This window comes from Periplaneta americana, chromosome 14 (assembly GCF_040183065.1).
Source record: "Periplaneta americana isolate PAMFEO1 chromosome 14, P.americana_PAMFEO1_priV1, whole genome shotgun sequence".
In the NCBI taxonomy this organism is placed as follows: Eukaryota; Metazoa; Arthropoda; class Insecta; order Blattodea; family Blattidae; genus Periplaneta; species Periplaneta americana.
The window spans coordinates 124,537,960-124,560,666 of NC_091130.1; the positions used below are offsets into that span (position 1 = coordinate 124,537,960).

General features: G+C 33.8%; 1 protein-coding gene across 1 annotated transcript in view; it reads left to right on the forward strand.

Moving 5' to 3' along the window:
* LOC138713714 (dipeptidase 1-like) overlaps positions 1 to 22,707 on the forward strand; it is a 1,576,476-nt gene that overhangs the window by 461,552 nt on the left and 1,092,217 nt on the right. Inside the window, exon 3 of the mRNA XM_069846020.1 lies at positions 20,259 to 20,299. The gene's annotated coding sequence lies outside the window, so the exon portion shown is untranslated. The remainder of the gene's footprint in view (positions 1 to 20,258; positions 20,300 to 22,707) is intronic.

The following is a 22,707-nucleotide window of genomic DNA, read 5'->3' on the forward strand; positions in this document are numbered from 1 at the left end:
GAATAATAACAGGCATTTCCCATATTTATTCTGCGTTTAATTTCCTCCCGAGTGTCATTTATATTTGTTACTGTTGCTCCAAGATATTTGAATTTTTCCACCTCTTCGAAGGATAAATCTCCAATATTTATATTTCCATTTCGTACAATATTCCCGTCACGAGACATAATCATATACTTTGTCTTTTCGGGATTTACTTCCAAACCGATCGCTTTACTTGCTTCAAGTAAAATTTCCGTGTTTTCCCTAACCGTTTGTGTATTTTCTCCTAACATATTCACGTCATCTGCATAGACAAGAAGCTGATGTAGCCCGTTCAATTCCAAACCCTGCCTGTTATCCTGAACTTTCCTAATGGCATATTCTAAAGCGAAGTTAAAAAGTAAAGGTGATAGTGCATCTCCCTGCTTTAGCCCGCAGTGAATTGGAAAAGGATCAGATAGAAACTGACCTATACGGACTCTGCTGTATGTTTCACTGAGACACATTTTAATTAATTGAACTAGTTTCTTGGGAATACCAAATTCAATAAGAATATCATATAATACTTCCCTCTTAACCGAGTCATATGCCTTTTTGAAATCTATGAATAACTGATGTACTGTACCCTTATACTCCCATTTTTTCTCCATTATCTGCCGAATACAAAAAATCTGATCAATAGTCGATCTATTACGCCGAAAACCGCACTGATGATCCCCAATAATTTCATCTACGTACGGAGTTAATCTCCTCAAAAGAATATTGGACAAAATTTTGTACGACGTCAACAAAAGTGATATTCCTCGAAAGTTACCACAGTTCGTTTTGTCCCCCTTTTTAAAAATAGGTACAATTATGGACTCCTTCCATTGTTCTGGTACAATTTCCTTTTCCCAAATAGCAAGTACAAGTTTATAAATTTCGCTATATAATGCACTTCCACCCTCTTGTATTAATTCTGCTGGAATTTGATCGATACCTGGAGACTTGTACTTTTTCAGATTTTCTATCGCAATTTCGACTTCTGAAATCGTGGGTTCGGGTATAAATGGCTCAGCAGTTTGTATTTCAATATCGTCCCGATCATTTCTATTTGGCCTATGTACATTTAGTAGTTGCGCAAAATAGTTTTTCCATCTGTTTAGGATTGATGAAGAGTCTGCAAGCAAGTCACCATTCTCATCCTTGATCACGTTTACCCTTGACTGATATCCGTTCTTAAATTCCTTTATACCCTTATATAAATCTCGAATGTTTTTATTCTTACTATTTGTTTCTACCTCATTCAGTTTTTCCTTCAAGTAACCTCTCTTTTTATTCCTAAGTGTACGACTTGCTTCCCGTCTTTCATTGAAATAATTATCTCTATTCTCCTCAACTGGATCCTGTAAGAATTTCAATTTTGCCTGTTTCCTTCTTTCTACTACCATGCAACAATGTTCATCAAACCACGGTTTCTTTTTCTTAGTTTCATAATAACCTATGCTCTGCTCAGCTGCAATTTTGATACTATCTCTGATATTTTCCCACACGCTATTAACATCTAATTCTTTCTCAACTTCGTCGGAACTTTCTAAAGTGGCAAACCTATTCGAAATTTCGACCTGATAATTTTGCTTAGCTTCCTCGTCCTTTAATTTCAAAATATTGAATTTAGTAATATTAACTTGTTGCTCTACTCGCTTGGCTACTGATAATCTTTCTCTTAATTCTCCAATCACCAAATAATGGTCAGAATTACAGTCTGCACCTCTGAAAGTTCGAATATCTACTATACTAGTATGTCTCCGTTTATCTATCAAGACGTGATCTATTTGGTTGTGTGTCAATCCATCTGGAGAAGTCCAAGTATATTTATGTATATCCTTATGGGGGAATGTTGTACTTTTGACAATTAAATTTTTCGATGTGGCAAAGTTGACTAATCTAACTCCATTGTCACTACTAATTGCGTGTAGGCTCTCTTTTCCAATAGTTGGTCTAAAAATATCCTCCCGTCCTACTTTAGCGTTGAAATCCCCCAATACAATTTTCATATGATATCTAGGGAACTGATCAAAAGTATGTTCCAATTCCTCATAGAAGCTATCCTTTATATAGTCGTCTTTCTCTTCTGTAGGGGCGTGAGCATTTATAACTATGATGTCGCACCATCTACCCTTAAGTACTAAATATGATAACCTGTCACTGATAAATTCGACCTTTTTTACTGCTGATTTTATTCTTTTATGAACAAAGAATCCTGTTCCTAATTGGTGATTATTGTTTCCTTCCCCATAATACAACAAGTAATCTCCTATTTGTGATATGCCATTCCCATCTAACCTAACCTCTTGTACTCCCACAAAGTCTATTCTATATCTAGCTAGTTCTTTTGCTACTAATGTTACCCCTCCTGTTCTATAAAGACTAGTTACGTTCCAAGTGCCAAATCTCAAAACCTTATTCCTTTGCTGTGGTCGTGCCAGAGAATCAGTCCTATTCCGAGGCTTACTGTAGGAATTCGTAACAAGCTGTTTTTTACGGTGATGGGTTGTTAGCCCTTCGCCCAACCCCCAAGCTGGAGGACCACCCCTTATCGGCTGTCCACGACTGCTTATTCAATATATTCGCAGCTACCCTCCATATCTGGAGGCCGTCTCCTCTATCCGCAACCTGAGGACGCGCCATGCCGTGGTGATAGGGACCCACCATACATGGGAATAGAGTGTACTACTTTTATTATTTACACTGTCATGAAGAATGTACGTATATGAAATTATTGGGGATAATCAGTGCGGTTTTAGGCGTAATACATCGACTATTGATCAGGTTTTTTGTATTCGACAGATATTGGAGATGAGATGGGAGTACAAGGGTACAGTACATCAGTTATTCATAGAGTTCAAAAAGACATATGACTCGATTAAGAGACAAGTTTTACAAAATATTCTAATTGAACTTGGTATTCCCAAGAACCTAGTTCGATTAATTAAAATGTGTCTCAGTGAAACTTACAGCAGAGACCGTATAGGCCAGTTTCTATCTGAAGCTTTTCCTATTCACTGAAGGGCTAAGCAAGGAGATGCACTATCACCTTTACTTTTTAAATTCGCTCTAGAATATGCCATATGGAAAGTTCAGGATAACAGACAGGGTTTGGAATTGAACGGGTTACATCAGCTTCTTGTCTATACGGATGGTGTGATTATATTGGGAGAAAATTCACAAACGATTAGGGAAAACACGGGAATTTCACTTAAACCAAATAAGCCATAGGTTTGGAACTAAATCCCGAAGAGAAAAAGTGTATTTTTATGTCTCGTGAGCAGAATCCTACGAAATGGAAGGATAAAAATTGGAAATTTATCCTTGCAAGAGGTTGAAAAATTCAAATATCTTGGAGTAACAGTAACAAATATAAATGAAAGTCGGGAGGAAATTAAACGCAGAATAAATATGGAAAATGCGTGTTATTATTCGGTTGAGAAGCGTTTGTCATCTAGTCTGCTGCCAAAAAATCTGAAAGTTAGAATTTATAAAACAGTGATATTACCGGTTGTTCTGTATGTTTATGGAACTTGGACTCTCACTTTGAGAGACGAACAGTGATTAAGGGTATTTGAGAATAAGGTTCTTAGGAAAATATCTGGGGCTAAGAGGGATGAAGTTACAGGAGAATGGAGAAAGTTACACGACGCAGAACTGCACGCATTGTATTCTTCACCTGACATAATTAGGAACATTAAATCCAGACGTTTTAGATGGGCAGGGCATGTAGCACATATGGAAGAATCCAGAAATTTATATAGTGTGTCAGTTGGGAGACCGGAGGGGAAAGGACCTATGGGGAAACCGAGACGTAGATGAGAGTAGAATATTAAAATGGATTTGAGGGAGGTGGGATATGATGATAGAAACTGGATTAATCTTACACAGGATAGAGACCGATGGCGGGCCTAAGTGAGGGCGACAATGAACCTGCGGGTTCCATAAATGCCATTTGTTGTTTTAAGTCATAAAGAATGTAGGTTAAATTGATAAAACGTTGTTTACGTTAATATGTACGCTTGAACGGGTTACATCAGATGCTTGTTTATGTGGATGACATGAATATGTTAGGAGAAAATACACAAACTATTAGGGAAAACACGGAAATTATACTTGAAGCAAGTAATGAGGTAGCTTTGGAAGTAAATCCCGAAAAAACAATGTATATGATTATGTTTTGTGAGGGGAACTTAGTACGAAGTAGAAATATAAAAATTGGAAATATGTATGCTCTAAAAAGGTTGAACGATTCAAATAGATTGGAGCAACAGTAACAAATATAAATGACACTCGGGAGGAAATTAAACGCAGAGTAAATATGGGAAATGCATGTCATTATTTGGTTGAAGAGTTTTTGTCATCCAGTCTCCTTTCAAAAATTCTAAAATTTAGACGTTATAAAACAGTTATATTACCGGTTATTCTGTATGGTTGTGGAACTTGGACTCTCACTTTGAGATAGGGTGGTTTAGAGTGTTCGAGAATAAGGTGCTCGGAAAAATATTTGGGACAAAGAGGGAAGAAGTTACAGGAGAATGGAAGAAGTTATACAACGCAGAACTGCATGCGTTGTATTCTTTACCTACCATAATTTATTTGGAACATTAAATCCAGGACATGTAGTACTTATGGGTGAATCATTGTCGCCCTCACATAAGCTCGCCATCGGTCTCTATCCTATGCAAGATTAAATCAGTCTCTATCATCTTATCCTACCTCACTCAAATCCATTTTAATATTATCCTCCCATCTACGTCTCGACCTCAATAAATGTCTTGTTCCCTCAAGCCCCGCCCAAATAACACTCTATATGCATTTCTGGATTCGCCCATACGTGCTACATCCACTGCCCATCTCAAACGTCTGGATTTAATATTCCTAATTCTGTCAGGTGAAGAATACAATGAGTGCAGTTCTGCGTTGAGTAACTTTTTCCATTCTCCTGTAACTTCATCCCTCTTAGCCCCAAATATTTTCTCCAAGAACCTTATTCTCAAACACTCTTAACCTATGTTCCTCTCTCAAAGTGTGAGTTCAAGTTTCACAACCTTAAAGAACAACCGGTAATATAACTGTTTTTAAATTCATACTTTCATATTGTTTAATAGGATTTATACTACTTACTTACGTACGTACTTACTTACTGGCTTTTAAGGAATCCGGAAGTTCATTGCCGCCCTCATATAAGCCCGCCATTGGTCCCTATCCTGAGCAAGATTAATCCAGTCTCTACCATCTTATTCCACCTCCCTAAAATCCATTTTAATATTATCCTCCCATCTACGTCTCGACCTCCCCAAAGGTTTTTTTCCCTCCGGCCTCCCAACTAACACTCTATATGCATTTCTGGATTCGCCCATACGTGCTACATGCCCTGTCCATCTCAAACGTCTGGATTTAATGGTCCTAATTATGTCAGGTGGAGGATACAATGCGTGTAGCTCTGCGTTGTGTAACTTTCTCCATTCTCCTGTAACTACGTCCCTCTTAGCCCCAAATATTTTTCCTAAGGACCTTATTCTCAAACACTCTTAATCTCTGTTCCTCTCTCAAAGTGAAAGTTCAAGTTTCACAACCATATAGAACATCCGGTAATATAACTCTTTTATAAATTCAAACTTTCAGATAGTTTAATAGGATTTATACATAGAATAATTTTATGATAATTTTTATGAAGATCTTATAATATAAGGGCACTATCTTCATTACATTTATTAGGTGAAATTAGATTGTTAAAGAGTTTAGTGGGTTGTTCATGACCTTTTTCTTTCAACTCGAGTTTCTCGTGGTATGATGAAATCAAATTGATGTCTTGATAGTGAAGTGTTACTAAATGTCACTCTTTCATTATAAGAATGCTGGAACAAGAAAAATAATGTAACCTACGGAGAGAAAAATTTGTATACTTGTAATTTCCTTGAAAGGTCCTACTTGGTATAGGCCTAAGTAAAAAGTTTTGTCGGAGTACTGTAGAGTTCCAAGGTTCAGCAGCAGATGCTGACGGATTGCGACTCCCTCACGCCACACCCCTCGAACTCGATGCTAATCCATTGAATGGAAACATTGCTGCAGTCATTAGATGAAAGAAGTCTCGATCCGCATTGTCTGCTGCCAGCAAATGACCCAAGTCTGCGCGGCACTCTGGGTGACGGAGGACAAGTGCTTTGTAGGAGCCAGAGCGTAGGGCTCTTTCATTAAATTATGAGGCGCCGACGTAATGAGCTTAAATAAGTGCTCACTACCGGAGTTAAAGTGTCTCCGTGTTCATATACTTACAGCCTCCAGGATATTTTGAATTATTTTCAAGGACTAAACTCTAAATCCGAAATATTGCAGGTTCGTTCGGTTACTGAAGGAGAAAATCTGAAGAAAAAAAAAAAAAAAAAAAGACATTTTCAATTGTATTCTAAAGTAGATATAATAATAATATTAATAATAATAATTATTATTATTATTATTATTATTTATTTTTTATTTATTTATTTAATTATTTAATTATTTATTCTGGCAGAGCTAAGGCCAGTAAGCCTTCTCTTCCGCCCAGCCAGACTCTAATTCTAATAGAATACTATTGCTTACATAGTTATTACATTAATATCTAGACCATAAAACAACATGAAAGTAAATAATGAAAGTTGGATAAGTAATGTTAGTGTAACAATAATGAACATTGGTAAGAAATAGTTATAATAATAATAATAATAATAATAATAATAATGATAATCAAATAATTTAGATATTTATCTTTGATATATATAAAACCATTAAACTTTGAGAAACCTGAAACAGCTATTATTGTTAACAAGAATTGTTAGAAAAATATTTCTTAGCCTATTCTTAAATTGGTTTGATGTCTGACAGTCCCTGACATTACACGGTAGGGAATTCCAAAGCCGATATAAGCCTATTTATACACAATTGTTACAATTATTACAACCAGGAAACTATAAAATACATATGATTTTATTTCGAATAAATTTTATTGAGCTTCCTCCAAGTGAAGGCTGCCTAGAACACAAACCTTACCATAAAATTGTTGTTATAATGGGAAAAAAAAATGGAGAAGTAAAAGAATAAGAAATAGCACAATTAGATCTAATTGAAAAAGACTAAACAAAACATCATTAATTCCAGAAGAAACATAAAATTTCCTAGTATCTATTTGCTATTGGGTGATCACAGTCGTCTATTTAGCACTAGTTGCAAGACCCAACTTAAGTGAGCAGATCGCCATAGCAAAGAGATCAATCTATATAACTGTAGAGATGGTTTCTTAGAATGTTAATAGATCCCTTCACTGCAGACATAGATACTTCAGTGACAAGAGTTTGTCCTAGACCAAACTGCTTGCAAAAATGCGCGAATCTTTTTGTGATGGTCCCTCAAGCCCCAATCAGTAATCCAATAACTTCGATCGACGTTACATGATATTTTTCCTTATAATAAGGTATAGTGGGGTCGTATATATCACATTTTTCCTGATGTACCTCAGCAGGTTGATTTTCGTATATTTCCATTCTTACAGTTGAAACAAAAATACATTAAAAAAACTGTTATATATACATCAAACGAGAATGAACATGTCAAATATTTAAACAAACAGAAATATAAATTAAGGGGTTAGGTGCAACTTACAGCAGTAATTTCTTTTTGGAAATATTCAACATTTTATCCTCCATTACTGTATCTTGTACAATAATGAAAATTGGTATGTGTAAATCACTGTCCTTTTGCTATATGAAAATAGTACATTATGCAACGAGCCTATAATGATAGCAATTAAGACGCGACTATGTTTATGACACGAGCGCAAGCGAGTTTCATAATTTTCATACGAGCGTCTTAATTACCATTACAGGCAAGTTTCATACGACTTTTTATGCTCGACCATATTTCTAACTTGAAATTATTCATAAGTATCCATGTTATTCTTATCAGACTGGGGAGCGGAACTGACATTGTGCAATATCTCGTAAATTGTGAGATGTGCGCAGACGCGAAAGTATTGATTTTTTCCGAGGAACAAATGTCATTGACCTTGAATAATCTAGAGAGTAAAATGAACATTAATCTTGATATAACATTGAAATTGATTTAGACATTGAAAAACGAGATGACAAATTGAATTTATTTGAATATTACTTACAATTAACGCTAATTATTGTAGTAACAGAACATAACCTTCTGCGACAGTATTGGATTTTCAGCCTCCGTGACGTTTCGCTAGTTGTCTTTCGATTGCATATCCGAGAATAATCGATACTTGCGCTTTTACAATGGTACAATGGTGATTTCTCATTGACTGAACAATAACGAATAGGTGTACTTTAATGAGGTGCATTAAAGGGCTGCTACCAGGTGTATAATTACTACATTTCGGCACGGTCGAGCATAAAAATATTTTCACGGTTTAAAATATATCTATATATATATATTTCTTTTTAAATTCAAAATTCATTGTGCAGTAATGAAGCGTTTACCTCATAACTCATAAACTTGTCAACTTTTTTCATGTTCTCTCTCTTTTATTTTATTGCTGAAACTCAAGTTTACAATATCATGTTCTTTGAACTACATTCCTTAATAAACTATATATATATTTTTTTTTTTTAATTTTGTGTTAAATATTTGACCATTTTTTTAAATAAATTTATTTTTTATCAGATAATCTATCAAAGGCAGAGAAGTGATATTGCAACATATTGTAGATATCACAAGCATAAATAATAAAAAAACATTCATTGCAGAATGTTGGATAGTTTTAAGTTATGAGGGAAACGCTTCATTACCCCACACTGAACTTTGAATTTTGAAAAAAAATATATAAATAATTTTTTTAAATCGTAAAAATATGTTTTTCATATAGCAGAAGGACAGTGTTTTACACATACTAGTTTTCATTATCGTACAAGATAGAGTAATGGAGGAAAAAAAAATGTTGAATATTTCCAAAAATATTACTCCTTTAAGCTGTACCTAACCCCTTAAAGAATTTACTCCCGTATGAGCAAACGCTCGTGGTTGGGAGTTCAAACCCGCACTGTAGATAAGTAGAAGGTAAAAGAAGACAAAATATAGAATTAATATTAAATATAAGCAATAAAATAGCACAGAATACAAATACCAGAACCTATTTGATAGAAAGCAATTAAAAATGAAAAAAAGATTATATTCAATATTCACAAGTATACAAGACTAATATTTGAAGATCTCGGGGGTAAATAACTCCCAAAATTGAGATTGAGAGTTTTCTGGTTATTAACAGCCTTTAAGTCACTTTATCTTTGATTTCGTTAAATAATTATGTAAATATGTTTTCAAATGATTGCATTATGCTGCTTGAAAATATGTAACTTATTATGTGTGTGCAGTATAAATTAAAATGTATGCAATTTGTATATTTCGGTTATCATTATTTATTTCCGAAGTCTTCATTTAGCAATTAATTATCTAAGTCTATGTTAAGTTCCCTTCAGTATAGAGCAGCCGTGGCGAGAACGCGACTCGCGAGACATTGTGGCTCGCAGTGATAGCTGTGCATTTCACTTCCTTCTAACCTCCTCCAACCCTCACCCTCTCACTCACTGGAGTCAAACTCCGTTGCATTTCTATTTGTCTCTGACCTGCGAGTGGCATAGGTCTCTCTCGAAACCATGTACGAAAGTTCCAAGTTGGAAGAGAGGATGCATTTTTTTGCTGTCAATATGATGATAATATTAAATGTATGATTTGTTCACAAGTATTATGAGGAAAACGGTTGTATAACATAAAACGGCATTATACTATGTACATGTTACTGATGAAACATTAAAAGGTTAAGTGTTGTTGTTGTTATCATCATTATCATCATCATAATTATTATCATCATCTCTGTACGTCGACCCTTTTTCAGCAGATGTACGAATAATGCGGTTAGTTCTGCAATTTGAAATCACTGATTTACTATGTGATGTCAAATGAAAGCTAGTTGTAAGGACTTGAGTGTACCTCGTTTTACCGTGACAACGTTTTTTAGTTTCTTTAGCACTCTGATTGTTATATTATTTATGTATTTGTTTTATGAAGAATTTTAGATAAGTGCGCAAATGGCCATAGTAGCTGACGCGCCCTTTTTCAACCCTACTGCTACTACTGTAAGGACTTGACAAAATATGTCGAACTTTCAAATCTTTGCCAAAAAGTACATATCCGATGCTTCGTTCATTCGAGTGCTCTGTTGAAGCCATGTTCGCTACAACTTACGTTTGTGAACAATTGTTTTCAACAATTAAAATAGTAAAAACCAAATTCAGATCACGACTGACAGACAAATGCCTTCGTGATCAACTACGACTGGCAGTAAATGACATAATTCCTGATTTTGAAACTTTATCGCAGAGACAGTCTGAAGACAGTTAATTTTATGTTGTGATATTGTTCATTTATTGTTCATTTCTTTCTTCGTTACACGTACTAAACAATAGTTTGTAGCCTTGTACTGTATAAAATCATATTTAAGTGCTTGACGTAAGGAAAATGAAAATCCGTTAATAAGTCACACAGTTGCTTCACTTCCCCTTCGGGTGTCCGCCTCTCTCCATAGGTGCTATGCACGTTGCAGGTTACACAGTGGCTCGGCGCACGATTACATTTTCGCCACCGCTGGTATAGAAAGATTAATATAGATGACAATATTCATTTTCAGTGACCATGTGTGACTCGTAATTAAAATTTAGTTTTTACTTCTTGCAAATCGTTCATCGTCAGGATGTAACAACAAAATTGTGATTCTTTTTCCTGAATATTTAGTGATAAAATGTTTAAGAATATAAAATGCAGCCTGCGTTGGTACGCAGAGATAGTAAAAACGAGAAAGAGATAGACAGCCAACTACTCATGTGGTAACACCTACCTCTGTGCCTTCCAACGTGATGCCCCTGGCTTAATCCCGGTCTGGGTCACGAAGGAATTTGTGATGAACAAAGCTGATGCGAGGAGTTATTCTCGAGGTTGTTTAATTTCCCCTGATAATAATTATCCTTATCATTCTACCAACACTCTACAATCATCCTTACTCAGCGAGGTCCCGAACCAGGCTTTCAGAACAAATAAAAATGGCTGGAAATTGCACAGATTGCGTTTAATAAAGAATATTATTAAGTTAAGTCCATTTTCTTCTCTTCCCGTAGTCCCTTCAAAAGAAACTGTGAAAATTTGATTGAGACAAGTGACCAACAGAGGCTTGGAGCTCACATAACTTACTCAGTGATCGAGTAACTTTTAATTGTTTCTTTTCCGTTTCCTCATCATCCACTGTCATTGTCAATCTTCCTATAGAAATATAAATCATATTATGTGTATTATGTATATATAGTATAATTATGTGTATACATGTATGTATGTATGTATGTATGTATGTATGTATGTATGTATGTATGTATGTATGTATGTATTCACACTGCAAATGGGTATAAACCCGGTGGCAGTGGTAACTAATTACACTCAATAATGACAATTAATAATAAACACAACTAATAAAAAACAATAAATAATAATAATGTAATAATAATAATAATAACAACAAGGAGCTTCCTAACTTAAATGAAGCTTGGTCACTTAAAATAACATTTAAAGTAAATCTAATTTGTATCTTAACCCTAAGTTCGAACTAAGACCCACGAGTGTGACAGGTTCATACCCGCACAAGTACCTTTCGGCATTACACTTATTTCGTTGTCAACTCACTCACTGCACTGATTCTACCTGATTTCGCTAACGCTTCTAACCATTTCACTGTTCAAATACTTTGCACAGCCACTTCACTGACACCAACACACTTCACTTACACAATAGACTTCACTGACACTACACACTTCACTGACACAACACACTTCAAATAACAAAATATCAATTACACCCTTTAAGTACGTTAAACCAAAGGTCCCGGGTTCGATACCCGGCTCCGGAACAATTTTTCCCTCGAAATTATTCACCCTTTAAGTAGTTTGTATAATATACTACCGTCTATTAGTAAAGTCCATAAGCCTATTTTTAAATACATTTTTGGTTATTGGTAAAGCCTTTAGTAAGTCTGCAGGTAAAGCATTCCAGTCCCTGATAGTACGATTGAGAAAAGAAAACTTTCCAGTGTCCGTCCTCTGTCTTCTTTCCCTCAATTTATATGAGTGGTCGTTCCTTGAAGAGTAATTTGCCGGCTGCAACCTACGAGTATTTTTTATTTCTCTCCAGGCAGGCTTACCTCTGTATGTTTTGAACATGGCGCATAATCGAATTCGCGTTCTCCGGTCCGTGAGTGTGTCCCATTTTAATGGTGAATTATTACGACAACACGTGAGAGCCCATTTTTTAATCTTTTCCAGTGTCTTTATATGTTATAATCTGTAAGGTTCCCAACATGCAGCACCATATTCCATTACTGGACGAACTAGTGATTTATAAGCAATCTCTTTGGATTTATCAGAGCCTTTCCTTAGTAACTTCACCACAAAGTGTAACGCCCTCTATGCCTTTCCCGCTGTGTCAGTAACGTGTTCCCCCCAGCAGAGATCGCTGCTAAATGTTATTCCTAGGTATTTACATATTTTGTTAACTTCCGGAATGGTTTCACCCCCTAACATATACGATGCGATTATTTTATTTCTTTTTCTTGTAAAGCTAATGGCTTTGCTCTTTAGAGAATTTATTTTCATTTTGTTGGCCATTGCCCAATCGTTTATTATATTGTGGTCATTCTGAAGAAGAGTAATATCTTCTACATATGAGTGCACGTATCAGAATATTTCATGACCCGTCGGGGTTAAACCTTAGCTCTTTTGTTGTGTTTACCGACAGTAAATTCAGACAGACCTGCCACCTTATTCCTGTAACATGGTTTCAGCACTACGCCTGGCCTCTAAATAAAACACAGGATCACACACTGACAACGAACAAACATCTGGCCCATACACATGGTTCGAAGGCACACAACGTAAAGCTGTGGTTAGGTTAAATAGCCCACAACTGCATTGATAATGCTATCGTAAATAAACAGAGATCGTATTCTAAAAGTTCTCGCTCCATCAGTAACATTGACATCACATGAGAGCTCGTGAACACAATACAATAATTAGAAGACCTAACATTCTAAATGTACTAAGTGCCAATTTTTCAAATTTCGTATCATTCAATCTAAGGGAGGAACATCCAAGCGTCTTAAAATTAAATAGGCCTACTACTAATGTAGTGCACAAACGTTATTTTATATGTTTATGACTACTTCACGACTCACAATAATGAAAAGTATATTAAATCAATAATGAGTGATAGTATAGAGCAGAGAGTTAAGACTACTACATATTATCTATACTAATAATAAATCCATAGCCGAAAGTTTTTGGTAATTTTCGATTTTCCAAAAGAATTGGTGTTAACATGTATTATTAACCATCCTCAAACCGAATTTCGTTTTTTTTTTTTTTTTTTTTTTTTCTGGATATTTGTTACCTTTTCACGCGATAATGGCTGAACCGATTTATATGAAAATTGGAATATAAATTAAGTTCGTTGCAACTTAGATTTTAGGCTATACGGCATTCAAGATACTTTATTTAGAAGGGGGGCTATAAGGGGCCCTGAATTAAATAAATCTAAATATCTCCCTTATTATTAATTTTCATGAAAAATATTATATAACAAACGTTTCTTCAAAAATTATTTCCGATAAGATTTATTCTATACAAAAATTTGGTAGGACTAATATTTAATGAGATAAATGAGTTTTAAAATTACAATAACAATGCCATCTAAGGCGCTGTATTGAAATAAAAACAAATGACTTCGTCTATAAAGAGCCTTGGACAATAAGAATCGAAAGCTATTAAACATAGCCTACAGAGAATGTTTCTGTGTTTGTATGAAGTAATATCGAAAGCTAATTAATTGTTTAATTATTAATTTACCACTGGAAAGTGTAGATTCTCTAGATGGACATAATTCTATAATGTTATTACAGTAACTTCTGAGTGAAATTTAAGGATATACAAGACTTTTAAAATAACAATACAATACATTTTCACCGCTTCCTCAGATTATAGCGTTGTTGTTCCTGCAGTAACTCCAATGTGCAAAATGTAAAATTTTTGAGTAGGAAGAAAAAAAACATATATTCATTCCATGGCAATGGTACATAGGAGATCGTGAATTCTTACATTTTCGAAAGAAAGAAATATAATTATATATCACTGTTTATGCTGTATCAGTATTTAAGTTATTTGAAGGGTTCAGAACCATGGTGGGCCAAGCGCCATTAACTGAAGACGTAGAAAACAAGGGTTAAAATTATTACCATAATTCAATGGAAACATATAGCAAGTAATATGAAGTATACACATTAAAACTAAATGATATGTCAATCATCATTAAACTATGGTTGCATGTAATAACAAATATGAAACATGTTAAAGGAATTGTCATTGCAACAAATGATTGCTCTGTGGACCAAAATGATCGCATTTTAATTATTTAAATAACAATTTAAATTAAGTAACATATTAAACGATTTATCCTTCTATCAAAAACGAATGTTCCCTGGATCAAACGTCCTATTTTAATTATGTAATTACCAGGGAAAGGATTTATATGTAAATACATATTTACTTATAAAGCTAATATAATTTATATTTTGCATTATCTTTATGTTTCACAATGTGTAGGGTTGAAAAATCCTACTTTTATTTTCCATATTTTAGAGTTTAGTACATATTTTCGTTAATTTCCATATATTTTCCATATTTCATATAAAACAGTCCATATTATATTAGGTTTAACAATAAAACAAAACAAAATTCCATTAACTTTTAAAAATACATTTCAACAATAGAGATTTAAACACATGTTCAGTAATCCCTTTAACATCAGAGTTATTTGAAAATTAGCAGTCCTATCAACAATGGGAAAGTAAGTTATAAAACTGTATTAATTTAATTTAAAATTTTTAACAGACTTCAGTTGTGCAGCTCAACAGTTAAATGCCAGTCAGAGTACACATAGGTTCAGTTTTGTAAATCATACTATAAAGACGGTAAATATGCCAAAAGTACGTCATTCAGTCAATTTAAAATCAAAACTAACAAGTTACATTTCAGAATTTAAAGAAGATGGTTTATCAACTGACAATAAAATATTATTTTGTAATTTGTGTCAGTGTGCAGTATCATCTACACAAAAGTTCCTGGTGCAACAACACATTACAACTAGTAAACATCAGGCCAACAAACAACTAAATTCCAAGCAGAGACAATTGTTTTTAACACAACCAACAACATCGAATGTAAGATCTGAGTTTAACATCGACCTGTGCCGTTCTCTCATCTCTGCTGATATTCCTCTCTACAAACTAAAGAATAAGGTCTTCAGGGAATTCCTTGAAAAATATACTCAACATACAATCCCGGATGAGTCAACACTTAGGAAGACGTATGCTCCATCCATCTACGATGAGACAATACAGAAGATAAGAGATGAAATTAAAGATAGTTCAATTTGGGTTTCCATTGATGAGACTCCCGACAAAGAAGGTAGACTTGTTGGTAATGTAGTTATCGGTTTGTTAAGTGAACAATATTCTGAACGAATTCTTTTACATTGTGATGTTCTAGAAAAGTGCAATAACAAAACTATAGTTAAACTGTTCAACGAAGCTATGGGTATCCTGTGGCCAAAGGGTATTATGTACGATAATGTGTTATTCTTTATTAGCGATGCTGCCCCTTATATGGTCAAAGCTGGACAAGCATTATCTGTTGTATATCCTAAATTGACTCATTTTACTTGTGTGGCGCATGCATTTCATCGTGTGGCAGAAGTGGTCAGAGACAATTTCCCTAAAGTAGATTTGTTGATGTCATCAGTGAAAAAAGTATTTCTCAAAGCTCCCAGTAGAGTTAACGTGTTGAAAGAAATGTACCCTGAAATTCCATTGCCACCAAAGCCAATTTTAACTAGATGGGGTACATGGCTAGAAGCAGTTGAATATTATGCCGAACATATAGACTCTATTAACAATGTTCTCCTTGCATTGGACTCTGAAGATGCAGTCTCAATTGATACTGCGAAAACAGTTACCTGTGACATAAGTGTGAAGAATGACTTAGCTCACATTCAGCATACATTTTCATGCATCATAAAAACGCTCAAAAGTCTCCAAAATAGGCACCTTTCACTATCTGAAAGTTTTGAAATTATAAATAGTACTGTGGAACAACTGAATCGTGGTAGAGGTAAAGTTGCAGATGCAGTAAGAGCTAAGGTGGACACTGTACTTTCAAAAAACCCTGGATATGAAGAACTACAAAAGGTTGTTGCTGTGATGAGTGGTGAATCAACAGTGAAGATTAACTTGGACTTATCCCCAGCAGACATTGTGAAATTGAATTATGTACCAGTTACTTCTTGTGACGTCGAACGCTCTTTTAGTCAGTATAAATCTATCCTCAGAGACAATAGAAGAAGATTCACTTTTCAGCACTTGAAAGAAATGTTTGTAACCTATTGTTATGGTAACAGACAATAAAAATTGTGTTTTGTTGAAACTACATTGGAAGATAAGGTACGTCCATTATATTTTTTGTTTAGTTTGATTAAAATGTACCAATATTTAACGTACATAGTCATTTTTTTATAATTTTAAGTCCATATTTAATTCCATATTTTGGTAAAAATCCATATTTAATTCCATATTTTGGTAAAAATAACTACATATATATTTACATATTTCATATATTTTTAGTCCATATAAATCCGTTCCCTGGTAATTACGTTATATTTATTTCTAACGGGTGCAGCGGAGCGCACGGGTACTGCTAGTTATTAATAATTATTATCCACCTGATGCTTTATCTCATTTGCAATTTCCTCCGACATTTTATAAATCACATTGTTGTCGTGAGATTGTTTGAAATTGGGATTGTACAGAACTTATGTATTTTTTCTGTATTAAAACAATTAAATATATCCTTTCGTCATTCATCATCAAGCTCCATTCTGAATAATGTGCATTACACAACCATAGTTCTGTGTGTGTGTGTGTGTGTCTAATGCCCACCCACTTCACTTAACGTGATTCGGGTTACACATACTGCGGATAGATGGCAGGACTGTGACCCATTTTCAAATTGCACACCACTTCGGTGGGCCACGTTTTGCATGATGTGTATCTATGAAGAGTTATGTCGTGTACTAGGGTGAGTGTATGTGTGTTCGTGTAAGTGTACTGTAGGGAATGGGAGAGGATGATAATGAAGATGAGGAACGGAGAAGGGAAAACCCGGTGCCGGCACATAGGTTACTCCTGTCGAATAACACGAAGGAGGCCGTCAAGCTTAACGGTAGAATTGTAGATTGTGGAACCGTGCAATCGTGGACGCATGCGCGAGAAAGTTCAAGCAGTCATCCAATGCTGTCTCCCATGTATTTTTGTGTCAGCTCGCGATCAGAGTCCGTGGATGTAGCAGAGTGACGCAATCATCAAGTCGGCCGCTATTGTAATTCTATTTCAACGCGGGTGGGGTAGGAATATTTGAAGTAAAACGCAGATATTTTTAATTTGAAGAGCAAAATCTTCAAAAGGATGTTCGTATAATTCAGAACATTATTGTCGGTCACCATACAAATGTACAAAAATTTCATTTAATAATTATTACACCATAAATATGCATTTAAGTGTTCAATACATTCCTTCATATACATCACAAAATTATGAACTTAAATTACAAGCAACAAATGAAAACAACAATGTTCCAAAATCAAACAATAACAAATCTAAATATTTTCAACTGCATTCTTCGTGAAAACTCTCCGGCTTCCACATTTAATAGGATTTCTACGGGTTTCGTATTTTCCAATCGAGCCAAACAATATAATCTTGTTTCAAGAATGGATTCAGTACTTTCACAAATATATTATGGCATTCTGGCAAATAGCAATTAGGATTAAATTCAGAAATGCTTGGTTTGAAAAGGAGAAAGATGGTAAAAATTTGACGTTGATCCTAATTGGTACGTAATTTTTCATTTGTTTTATGTAGAAATATCATTGTTGCAAAAATTTAAATTCTAGATTAGTTTTAGAAAAAATATTTTGTGGCCCAAATTTTGAAAAAATAAATATCAAAATACAGTCATTTATTAATTTTATAATGTAATAATTTATGCTCGCTTACGTAGAGGGTCGTTCCTTTTTTATATTTATAGTCATTTCTTTCCTTTTTCCTTATTTCTTTCACCTTGTGACACAGTAAACAAATATGTCGCCTTTTTCAGTCCTCTGTGAACGGTTCTGAACACAGCAGCATTGCATTTCTTCGCAACATACATTACATTCTTTCCCTGTACAGCTGTATACTTCATAGCGCAAGCTGGAATAACAATGGCGGATTTGTCGGCATTTGCCGGCGTAATGGATTGTGGTACTCTGGATATCCACGGACTCTGCTCACGACCGTCTTGTCGCCTCTGAATCTGTGTGCACCCGGCTTAACTAATTCATTCGGTATCTCTACACGCAGTTCGCAGTGTGTTTTTCATCAATATCTCAGAAAGTTATTTTTGGTATTTAGCATATTGAGAATGTTAGGTCCTCACTTATAATTTCATAATGTCGATGCTATTCGCTGACGATCAGGTAGTAATAGCAAATAATGAAAAAAACCTGCAGAGAGCAGTACATGAGTTATGGAAAATAAATAATAACTATAATATGGAGATATCTGTACATAAGACTAAAACTATGGCATTTATGGCAAATCTCCTGTAAGATCTAAAATAGTAATAGGAAAGAGTATCATAGAACAGGTCAATAAATTAAAATTTTTGTGCGTTTCCATATCTTATAAAGGAGACTATGATCAAAAAGAAAAAATAGAAAAATTTAATTATATAAATGGAACAATAAGAAGAACCCTGAAATCAAAAGCTAGAAAAGATACATTGTTAAAATTTTATAAGGTGATGTCAGTGCCCAGTTTCCCCCTACTATATGGAAGCGAAACATGGGTTATGAAAAAGAATGATGCCTCTAGATTACAAACAAATGAGATGAATTTTTTGAGAAGCGTAACAGGTTACAGGAAAATAGAAAATAAAAGAAACGAAGAAATAAGAGAAGAACTTGAGATGTATGAATTAAACAACAAAATAGAAGAATATAGAAATACATGGATGTCTCACATTTCAAGGATGCAGGAGGACAGGATACCATATAAGTTTTGGAAATATAAACCTCAAGGAAGAAGAAATATTGGAAGACCAGCCAATAGATGGATGGTCCAATTTCAGTAGCTGCTACAGGAATCAATTTCCTAACGTATGAAGGATGATGATGATGATGATGAGATCCTCACTTATTAAAGTTACAATTGTTATAGATTTTGGCAATTTAGTGAGACATTGTTGCCAAAAGTCGGTAAATATTTTCAGTGATATCTCTGAATTCATTTAGATAAATATGGTTTCCAGTAATTCAATTAATTTACATCTTCATTCACACTCCATTTACGTTTCGAATCCTGATGAAAATAGGTCTACATTTCATTAACCTTGTGTCATTGATATAATAACATCCAAAATTTCCGAAGATGTCAAGAAAAGCAAGGGATCTGTTTTGATTCTCCATGATTGCAGCATGGATCTTGTTCTAACAAATAGGCCTAGCTCTTGGTAATGAATCTTGCAAACGTATTCGTTCTCCTCCCTTTGTGCTTCCTAATAATGAAGCCGATATGTTATCTAAAAAACGTTGAATATTTATTGATCTGTGACATGTAAGAGAAGCCAAAACATCTCGTACAACTTTGAAAAAGAAAGAGTCTCAAATAAGTGTTAAGTTTCACAAATTTCTGGTTTGGAAACTGTGTTTTAACTAACATACCACTGAAAACTTATATGAACATATTGTCGTCGTTCCTGCAATAACTCCTATGTGACATATTTATCGATTTTCAGATTTTTGCTCTATTAAATAACTTAAATAGTGATACAGCAAATAATAAAATCTCCTATAGGCATGTAATTATATTTCTTTGTTTCGAAAATGTAAGAATTCACATTCTGCTATGTACGGCTCCTATAGAATGAATAAATGTGCTTTTCTTCCTACTGAAAAGTTTTATATTTTGCACATAGGAGTTATTGCAGGAACAATGACGATATACGACATATTAAAAAAACACTGTACATATAAATTTTATAAATATATAAATTCTATTGTTTCAGGTTGTTCGTGATCTTTACGGACTCTCGTCGAACTCCTGAATGTGAGTATAGAAACAGTATTATTCCGTATTACTGAATTATAACATATGTAATTCTTTTTATTATATTAAAATTGATAACATATAAATTATTTTTATATTTGAGTTTACGCGGAAAAGTTAAAGACAAATTATCATCATTAAAATAAATTGATTCAAGTTAATAATATTTGTTATTGTTCCTACTACTACTGTTTAAATTCGCATAATTAAATATCATGAAATCGAAGTTAAACCCTTTTTCATAACTGGTATTCAAAGACTAAATTCGAATTTAAATCTCAATGTTAAGACACATCTCCTTTATTGTCCATGTGCTACAAATTGTAATTGTTCAAGTTTGATAGAAACTTCACGAGTTAAATTTTTAGATATTATCATTAAACAATATAAGTTGGTAGAAACATATAGCTTCTTAACTAACGGATTTAATAAAATTATTCATAAATTTATCATTCTCCGAAATTATTTACCTATTTTAATTTAAGAGTAATATATTTAGCAATATTTGAGTCTACAATTGAACGTGGTAAAATTGGTTTTAAATTAATTGCTAAATAACTTCTCATTCCGTTGTCTTTGCTTAATAAAAATAAATTTTATTTTCCGGGACCTGCTGAGTTTGTCCATTGTTGCTCTATGATCGAAGACCGTTGTAGAAATGTAATTGACACCAAGATATTTAATGGTTGCATCTGGAGGTAAGGATAGTATTGAGTGACCCGAAGTTAAGGTTAAAGCACTAGTCCATTTTTAATGGACAAGATTTTGGATTTGCTTAGATTAATGTGTAATCCAATTACTTCAAACTTGGAAATAGCCTGGCAGGTGAGATTTTTAGCACAGTCTACATCTTTACCCAAAATGAAAATGTCGTCAGCGAATGCCATTTATATTTGGGAGATCAGGCATTAAAATTATCCAATCTCTTCTAAATTCTAATTAGATGACAAATCTCTCAAGATATGATATGTTGATAAATTATAGAATGAAGGAGAGAGTGGCGAACCTTGTAAAACTCCTTTTTTGATGGCTGGCTTCGTCTTCTAATTGTTGGTCTCGATTTGTGTGTGGAATTTCCATTTTGCATTTGAAAAATTGACTATAGAAGATTGCATTTTAATATTATACATACCTAAATGTTAGATCGCATTTATTTTTAATTAATTTAATGCCCATTTGCACAATTTTAATGTAGCCAATGTTTTTCTCCTGGTTATGAAGGTTAAATGTGCAAACTTTGGAAAATATCGGTGAAAGCGTGTAGATTTGTATAGAGAACATACATATATACATAGACACTTTCAGTTTTATGTAGGCCTATATTAAGATTAATAAAGTAATTTATTTACACAGTCACTGCTATATTCTTTCTTGAGATGTGTTTTTACATCGCAATTTTCAAATCATCTGGTATAAAATTTGTATTTGAAAGGGATGTAAAAACGATAGTTTTAAGTGATCCTCTATACTTTAATAAGTCCTAGTTGAAATCAACTATGAGTATCACTTTCGTATTCTTGTTTAGTGTTAATGACAGTTCCTATTATTGAATGTCCTGTAATCTATTTGTACCATATTTCCTAGCATATTTTCTTCAAAATTAATCTCTTTGGAACACAAATTTTTATAATATTGTAACCACTTGCCTTGTTTATATTATTTGTGCTGTGTCATTTTCTCTAATAATCGATTAATATATTTATTAAAAACTATTGCAATTATTATGTATGATAAAACTATTAAGATAACAATAATTATTATTAGGGAATGGTCATGAAAATAGATTAATTGTTCTATAATAGGTGATGCAATTTATCCTTTCAAATACCTTTAACTTCAACATGTTTATGTATTTCTAATTTTGCTTTCCTTTTTATATAGGTTACACGTACCAAATAACGCCACCTTAACACTTCAGTCACTTTTGCTCTGGAAATAGCTTAATTTATGTACAAACACGAAAATTATGAAATAGAAACTGTAATCTTATCTTTACAAAATAGCACAATGAAAATGGGTATATTATATACCGAACTAGAATTAGAACTCAAATAGGAAAACTTTGTAAACTGGCGTTATTAGGAACATGTTGTCCAATTAAAGAAACCTACCTTCTAGTAACCTATACACTTATAATTGTTAATGAATTATTTTTATAAGCAACACAAATTGAACTAAGCGACTAAATTTGAGTTTCTGTTAATAAAAGTTACAAAATCACTCAATACTAATGATAGATTCAGGATCTGAAACTGAAACACCAGATGGATTAGGAAAATATGTTTTCCAGTGACTCCTTACTTTAAAAAAGAGACAATGAGACACGGTAGAAAGTTATTAAACACAAAAGCATTTACCTTAGTTTAATATGAATGTTTTCCAATAAGTAAAACAAAAAAATTAAGTTA